Source organism: Dipteris shenzhenensis, chromosome 22, assembly GCF_047967505.1.
Source record: "Dipteris shenzhenensis isolate YYH24624 ecotype China chromosome 22, Dip_SZ_1.0, whole genome shotgun sequence".
In the NCBI taxonomy this organism is placed as follows: domain Eukaryota; kingdom Viridiplantae; phylum Streptophyta; class Polypodiopsida; order Gleicheniales; family Dipteridaceae; genus Dipteris; species Dipteris shenzhenensis.
Window position 1 is genome coordinate 54,304,564 of NC_141617.1, and position 8,930 is coordinate 54,313,493.

At 40.6% G+C, this 8,930-nt stretch overlaps 1 long non-coding RNA gene across 2 annotated transcripts; it reads right to left on the bottom strand.

Annotated features, from left to right (window-relative positions):
* Positions 1 to 2,229: 2,229 nt before the first annotated feature.
* Positions 2,230 to 6,756, bottom strand: LOC147888301 (uncharacterized). Of its 2 annotated transcripts, none has more exons than XR_015543085.1 (3): positions 6,470 to 6,756; positions 3,970 to 4,868; positions 2,230 to 2,467 (listed from the first exon to the last, which is right to left on the bottom strand). It is a non-coding gene; the product is annotated as an uncharacterized LOC147888301 (long non-coding RNA). The 2 variants fall into 2 exon arrangements; XR_015543086.1 differs by lacking the exon at positions 6,470 to 6,756 and adding an exon at positions 5,939 to 6,436.
* Between the last annotated feature and the right edge of the window lie 2,174 nt (positions 6,757 to 8,930).

An 8,930-nucleotide genomic window follows, 5' to 3' on the forward strand; every position in this document is an offset into this window, starting at 1 on the left:
TGAATTGAGGGAAGATTAATGTAATATGTAAGGTATTGTTTAACCACACATGTGAGGGTTAATGACTCAATTAGGGACTAATGTAGTATGTAAGCGAACTCAATCACACTCTCTCTAGCATGATGTCTAACTATAAGTACAGAAGCGTGTACTGAACTGAAAAGCACACCAAGACATGTGCTGGCATCCGTGGGTGTGTGTTTGCAGCATCACAACCCCGCCATCACAACCCCGCCCTCCCACTCTTCTCAAGTAGAAAGTATTTATTGTTATATTACTATCTTCATATGATGGTATATTAATCAATTAAAACAAAGAAAATTATGTGCTTGTGTATGAGGGAATAATTGTTTTGATTAGCTAGATTTAAGGCTAAAGAAAATACTCTGAAATTGTTGCAATTTTAAGGTGATTATGTAGTAGATTTATGCAGGGCAGCTTTCTATTACCAATGAGCAACAGAGAGTATTACACATCAATACTTACTTGTTGCAAGCTAAAAAGGATGTCATTTGCTTGAACCTTTGGCATCTGCAAACATCTCTTTTAGAGAAATTTTCTCAGTTAATTGTATGAATTATTTCTACAAATGTTGTGCATAACATTGTATGAATTATTTCTACATCAAGCTACTTAATGTTGTGCATCACATTATGCAAGGGCTAGCTCAAATATACTCTTTCCTAAGTGCCACAACAAATTAAACTCATCAATTTACTAGGTTAACAGCTCTGTTCTCATCACCCACCCACATGTCATTGGAAGAAATTTACATTGCTCAAATATAAGAACCAGATGGGCATTGCCTCGTTCCCCCTCGTCTATCATAAACCCCCCCACACACACAAAAAATAGATAATTGTTCCCTCCCCTCACAGCCTCATTCAGCCTCTAAATCAATCACTACTATGAAACATGGGAAGTTATGCTCGTCTTGCAAAATACATCAATTTGTACAAATCAATCACTACTATGAAACATGGAAGTTATGTCCGTCTTACAAGATACATCACCAAATACTACTCTTAGGAAGTTGAAAGACAATCATGTCTTGTGATTTGGGTATGAACCAATTTGCCCTAATTTAGAGCCATAGAACTAGAACATGCTTTCAGGATACACATAAAGGTGACTTGGTTTGGTTGTATGCTTGCTCTTGCATTTGCTTAAAAAGCACAAAACCACTCTAACAATGCCCTGCCTCAACATAACCCAAAATTATTGAACTTTCATGACACCACATCTCGTATTGACAACCCCTCAAACTAATGGCATGCATCCTCAAGACTACCACATTTGATGTACATATCTAATAAGGGAACTGCCAATAAAGACATCAGACTCTCGGTTGGTTTTACTGACCTAAGAATGAATCAGTTTGCCATAATCTAGGGTTGCAACACTGGAACATGCCTTCAAAGTGCACGTATTGCACTCCATGTTACAGTATCTTGCAAAAGCAAGTTGTCAAACATCTGGTGTGCATCTTCAAGATCCCACATTTGGCATACATGTGAACGAGAGCATTGCCAACAAACACATCAAACTCAAATTCATACTTAATATAGCATCATGAATCATCCGGCCCAAATACTTCTCTGAAGAAGCTGACGTGTTCATATGCTAAAAGACAGATCATTATACAAATTTACATATCATTTTAACATTAAATAGAAGAAGCTAGAAATATAGTCATGGTAATTAATATCTGCTTTGTTTCTCCCATTTGTGAAAAAAGTAGGCCACAACAAGTAGGGAATAATAGATTTTTAGAGGCCACCATATGGCATTAGCATACAAGCTACAACATGAGAGATGACAAGTTCCAACAGCATCAATATGTCACCTCAAACAAGGACCTACCTAAATTTAAAAATAGAACTGCCAAAATTATAGTATGTACTAAAAAAATACAGTGAGCAAAAATGTTCAAATTCAATGTCTCCACAAAAGTCTTAGTCTTGCATTGCTTGCTAGCTTTTCAGCTTGCAAATCTCTACTTGCACCTATCGAAATCTTCATGTTGTTTTGAAGATCGTCCTCTCTCAAATAAAATAAAGCTTCAAAATCTACATCACTCACAGTAAATCTTGGAGCATACTTTTCCTTCTTAATAGATTTCAACCACTCCATAACCTTAACATCAAGCTCAATATTTTGTTTCTCTATTGCATCCCCTTTCTCACTACTCATACTTGATACCAAGTTGTTTGCTAAGGGAGTCAAAGCTGTAAAATCTTCATGCATTTCAGTCCAATTGTCATTCTGCTCTAAGCATGCAACAACCCTATCCAAACCTTGAGCAACAAATGGATTTCCTGAACTGCTTGTCCTCCGTGCCCTTTTTCCTTCAGCTCCAGAAACACAATCATGATCACTATCCTGAACTTGGAATGTAGAACCTTTTGCCCCTCCAACTCCAGCTTGATATCGGACTGTGGAATGACCTTTGGCCTTCTGTGATTACCTATACCTAGATGAATCCAGAAACATTCCCAAACTCATCCTCTAAAAACACAACATAGTGCAGTTTCAATCTCATGATAGTCACTCACAAGGTTGAAAACCATAAACTCCATCATGCATAGCAGGGACTAGCTACTATGACATCCCCACTGACGTCATCAGCGCCCAACAGTGGGTGTAGACCATAGTATAAAAATATGCTCTCACACATACAAATCCACACACCCACACATACTTGAGCATCCATTTATACAAAGTCTTCGTACTGAGTTTCTGTCGGCACTCCGGAGGTGAAGCGCAGACTCAGCCATAATGAAGGCTAGCACTAAAGGAGAAGGCTAATCAAAAGGTAGTCCAAAATCTCTTCATTCAAGCTAAAACTGCTTATGAAGTCTAAACATTTTCATTTTAGTCTCTCCCCAATGAGCATCTAAATCTAAATCTAGCTGATAGGGCAACGCACCATTTAAGATAGAAAGAATTATCACAATACCAGCAGACCGCAACTTGGACGAAAACTTCACAAGGTGAAATTTGCATGTCCGCTAATACGGCAGAAGCATATACCTAGATGAATCCAGGAACATTCCCAAACTCATCCTCTAAAAACACAACATAGTGCAGTTTCAATCTCATGATAGTCACTCACAAGGTTGAAAACCATAAACTCCATCATGCATAGCAGGGACTAGCTACTATGACATCCCCACTGACGTCATCAGCGCCCAACAGTGGGTGTAGACCATAGTATAAAAATATGCTCTCACACATACAAATCCACACACCCACACATACTTGAGCATCAATTTATACAAAGTCGTTTCTGTCGGCACTCCGGAGGTGAAGGGCAGACTCAGCCATGATGAAGGCTAGCACTAAAGGAGAAGGCTAATCAAAAGGTAGTCCAAAATCTCTTCATTCAAGCTACAACTGCTTGTGAAGTCTAAACATTTTCATTTTAGTCTCTCCCCAACGAGCATCTAAATCTAAATCTAGCTGATAGGGCAATGCACCATTTAAGATAGAAAGAATTATCACAATACCAGCAGGCCGCAACTTGGACGAAAACTTCACAAGGTGAAATTTGCATGTCCGCTAATACAGCAGAAGCATATACCTAGATGAATCCAGGAACATTCCCAAACTCATCCTCTAAGAACACAACATAGTGCAGTTTCAATCTCATGATAGTCACTCACAAGGTTGAAAACCATAAACTCCATCATGCATAGCAGGGACTAGCTACTATGACATCCCCATTGGCGTCATCAACGCCCAACAGTGGGTGTAGACCATAGTATAAAAATATGCTCTCACACATACAAATCCACACACCCACACATACTTGAGCATCCATTTATACAAAGTCTTCGTACTGAGTTTCTGTCGGCACTCCGGAGGTGAAGGGCAGACTCAGCCATGATGAAGGCTAGCACTAAAGGAGAAGGCTAATCAAAAGGTAGTCCAAAATCTCTTCATTCAAGCTACAACTTCTGTGATTACCTCATGAATTTGATGTAGTATTGGATTGTTAAAGACCAATTCCTTTGCTCCATCACCAACATTCTCATCCTTGAAACTAGATTGCTTTAACTTGGTTCCTACAAGCTCTGTGTACTTTTTAAACTCACTATCCCACCTTTCCCGGTAACTCTCCCAATGACAAGCAGGGTGTCCCTTCAGAACCATCTTCAGCCCCAAATCTGTCCACAACTCATGATGGGGTCTCATTGTTTCGAATCTCTCATTCATTTCTAGCCTTAATATGACCAAATCCTCAAGCTCATTAATGATATACCTCTTATGCTTGTTTGTCTCAGATTCTTGCTCATTTGTAGTCTCTTTATCAACGTTGGCTTCAACTTGTTTCACTCTTTTCTTCGACTTCCTTTTTGTTGAAGACAAACTTGAACTTTGAGATGTGCCTTCCTTTTCCTTCAAAGTGGACACGGATGGGAGATGAGCTGCAGTGGATGACTGAAAAGGAACCTCCCCAGGCTGCAATCCTGATGGCTTGGAAATATTATCCAAAGTGCACATGGATGGAGGATGAGTTGTAGTGGCTGACTGAAAAGGAACCTCCCCAGGCTGCAATCCTGAAGGCTTGGAAATATTGGAGGATCTAAAATATCCAAAGTTGGAAAAGGACAAGGGATGAACAACATATGAGGTTAATTTGAAGCTTTGACTAGCTACACTCCTGATGATTCTGTGGAATTAGAAGAGATAATTGCTTCAGATGTTTACAAAGGAGGGTAGAACATTTGACATAGGAACCTAGGATCACTTGCATACACGGTAGGGAAGTGGATGAGACCCATGCCAAACAAACTCTTTCTCACAAGGCTTGGATTGTTGATTTTCATGACTGGCTCATCTTGAGAGGATTCCATCTGATTTTCCTGCAAATAGATCATGGAAAATATAGTGTGTGTGAGTTGATGACAAAAATACTCTAGAGAGAGAGAGAGAGAGAGACCTTGCCAGGAAACCTATCGCCATTGCTCTCCCATCCTCATGATACAGTCCTAAGAATAGCTTTATTTTTAATGCAAAAACAAAAAAATGTAGAAAACCCAGGACAATTAATTGTTGTCGCCCATGATAAGCTCCAAGTTTCATCACAAAAGCTTTGGAATCTCATGCTACATCACTTCCAAATTGCAACTATTCTACATTCCTGGTGGCGTATGAAAACCCTCAATTATGACACTATATTCTTGATTCTAATTGCAAGCAAACAATACATTTGTATATCTAGCGTCGTGTAGAAATTTATGTGAACGAACGTCAGCATATAATACTGAGAATACACAAGCACTCTGGCCCTAATCAGTGTGAGGATCGAGTGGGCTTTGATATCTCTGAAAGATGTCTCAAACCTGCAATTGTTAGCCCCTAATCTACCCTATGTCTCAAGGTGTGATGAAGACAACCACGTGAATAGGGCTGATGACAAGGAACAGAAAACACTCTATACTGACGATATGTAGAAGTTTGACAGGATCCAATCTCAAAATGTAGAAGCATGCAATGAGAAGGTATCAAGAACATCCCCAAAGAATATTTCAGGACAGAGCCAGTCTCCAATCAAGAATCAGTTTGACAGGATCCTTTCCTTTGTTTGCAGCAGGCTTCTGCATTTTGGGATTCTTAAAATCTGACACTCTTCCTGTACAGCACTGTGAGTGCTTTCCTTCATAGATCAATTCTCTGCCTGTGTATTTCTAACCACCACAGTTCTCACCACTCGGGTTTTTTATTTCTTGATCTCCAAACGTAGAAGGAGAAAAGAAGATGGGAAGAGGCTCTGCAGTTCATACAGCTACTGCCAATTCTTGTGCACCAAATCTAGAGCAAGAACACAGAGATGTTGAAATTATATTCTACCAAAAGCTAGCATATATGTTGAGGGCATTATACTTCAATGATACAACACGCAATGGACAAGCCAAAGTTACAGTGGCGTCACCTCTTGCCCTCGCTTGATCAGCTACAGCATTGATGCGAAGCTTGAGCCCACCGTGAGATTTCTCCTTGAGCCAGGCGTTACGAAAGATGAAAAGATGGGGAAGCTGCTAACGCACTGTCCTCACATATTCCCTTACAGTATTGATAATCGGCTTCGTTGTACATTGGAATATATAAAGGACCTAGGTCTACGCGATGAGGCTAGCCACCAGGTTTCCCCACATTCTCTGTCATGATACAAAGAGGGCTTTTCAACCCAACGTCGAATTCCTGCACTGCTTGGGCTTTGATTCCAAATAGACGTTAAATTCTCCGCAGACAGTAAGAGTGCCGGGGTTTGAATAGAAAATCGAACAGACTTGCAAAAGTGCGACGATTTGTGACCTCGCTGGTCGCCCAGACTGTAAGAGCTGATGGATTTGAATGGAAAGACGGTCAGACTTGCAAAAGAGCGACCAGTTGGAACCTCGTTGGACAGAAATTGTTATTTTAATGCAATTTTGTGGACGGAGAGAGAGAATGTTGGACGTACTTCTTGATCCAAGTTGGACGTACTTGTGGGAGACAGAGGCCAAAAATCTCATCGTCAACGAACTTCCCAATTTCAAGCTTTTAATTAAGTTCTACCTTACAAGTAGGAACTGGAATGCTTGGCCGGTCAAAATCTACTTTTGGTTTTCCAAGCCCCTCACCACTATATAGTCACTCTCTTCTCTTCGTCAATTCACAACTTCTAAAAAACACACTGAATCGAGCTCAAATCAATTGGAATCACATCTATTTCAAGGACAAAATTTTGGGAGGTTCCGGTGGGAGATTGAGAGAGTTTCGGGTGGGAGGTATGGGTGTGAGGTCGATTAATTGATTGGTTGATTAACGCTTAATATAGCATAACTGAGGCGGTTGAGAGCTAGCACGCCTGGGGGGGGAGAGAGAGAGAGAGAGAGAGAGAGGAGGTAGCTCGGAGATGTAGGGAGCCAGCTCGGTGAGAGGAAGAAAGGCAATCGGGTGAGAGGTAGCAGAGTTAGCGAAGGGAGAAGGAACCTTGGAGGAGACGCAGGGTGAGAGAGGAGAAGGGGGCCAGAGGCGGCGCAGCTTGAAGGGGAGATATAAGGCTTCTAAAAGCTAGAAGCTTTTGCTTACAACCTTAGGCTAATTCGATTTTGACCAATAACTGAATAAAACTCAATAACTTTCACTAATAACTGAATAAAATGATTTTGGCCACTACCCCTATACCACTCCACCCCCTCAACTTTCACTAATAACTGAATTCAACTCATTGTGGAGGCCTATTGAGATTACACATGAGTGGTATGACTTATGTTCCTTGCAGATAATATGGTTCTAGAAGTGTGGAAGTTATAAGTGAGGTTAGACATTAAAAACACATGGGTTAGTCGTGATGTGCATAGATCAACATCGCCATTAAGTGACAATATTGCACTATGCTAGCTGCTATTTCTTTAATTAGAATTTTTTTTAAGATCCATTTCAAATTGTAACATAGATAAAGGTTGTGTTATGTGTACCTTTTCAAGACTATATTCATCCAAAGTACAATGTTTGGTTCAAATCCACAAGCTCTAGCAAAAACATAGAAAAAGAAAAAAGATTAGTAGGCTTGGCCCGTAAATGCTCATTAGAATGTGTGCATAAGGATGGGGAGAGAGGGGGAAAGGGGGGGGGGATCCATACATAATGTATGGCAAAGAGTCAGCACAACTCTCACCCTAAATTTATAATCATAGGGGAACATGCCTTTCCCAACATTGAGTCATAAAAGCGACAACGAGTCATGAGTTGACATTTGCAACACATTATCTAGATTTTTTGCTACCTCTATATTTTGATCAATTTTACATTCTTTTGATGACATTAAAGAGAGCTAATTTTGTAACTTTTGCAAACTAAGTATACTTAAAAATGTACATATTGCTAGTTTAAAGGTGGGATTTTTTTTGCTTTTCATGTCAAACAAAAAAATAAAAAAACTAGGTCAATGACGTGATTCAATATTTCAAGAGCTACTAGTAATTCATGCATGACTATGAAATGCATTATACATCCTTTACTTAGAATTAGCTGGACAAGGTGTTGGACATTATGAAGAGCATTTGGCAAGCAATGAGTATTTGAAAGGAGATGGATTAGGAGAGATTCATTCGCAAACGAAGAAGTGCATACAAAATTATGATGCATGCAGACACCAGCGAGAGGTTCGTTCAAGTAGTGGGAGGTCCGTTCAAGCATTCTACAAGCTCTACTAAAACAAGAAATGGAGGGCCCACCTAAAGCAAGAGTATGTAATCAACATCAGACTTAGCATGAACGAAAGCAATCCCCAAGCCAACGAAAACGAAGCACATTCAACAACAACAATGGGAGCTGAACCACAACAACAAGAACACCACGACCAACACTAGAAGGAATACCTTCGAATGCAAAAGGTAGCCACTAGATGAAAGCACAAAATGAATGGGCAAGATGAGCAAGCCCAAAAGCATGCAAAGTTGAGGCCTTCCCATGCAGCCGCCCACTGAACTAGGAGTTATCACTCCTATTAGAAAAGTTTACCACCCAGCCAAGTGGACTCTAGTGCCCTAGTGCCCCACTCTCTATGTATACCCATATTCTCTTCCCTTGTCTTCACTCAAGGGGTGTGTGGATCTCTCTAGTGTCCTCCCCTCCCTTGCCACATGGAGGCTACTTGAGTGCCATATGTTCATAATGAAATTTAGCACATCTATGTCCCTTTAGGCCCTAGTAATGATTGTCACTAGATCCCACCCAACCCTCTAATATCCCTTCTATGCAAGAACTATTGATTATGGTTGAAGTAACATCTCTCTCTCTCTCTCTCTCTCTCTCTCTCTCTCTCTCCCCCCCCCGCCTCCCTTCGCTGCCTCTCAGCCCCCCTTGCTCCCTCTCAGTCCCCCTCACTGCCTTGTAGCTCCCGCACAACCCATGTCACTACCCTCATAGCTCCCATG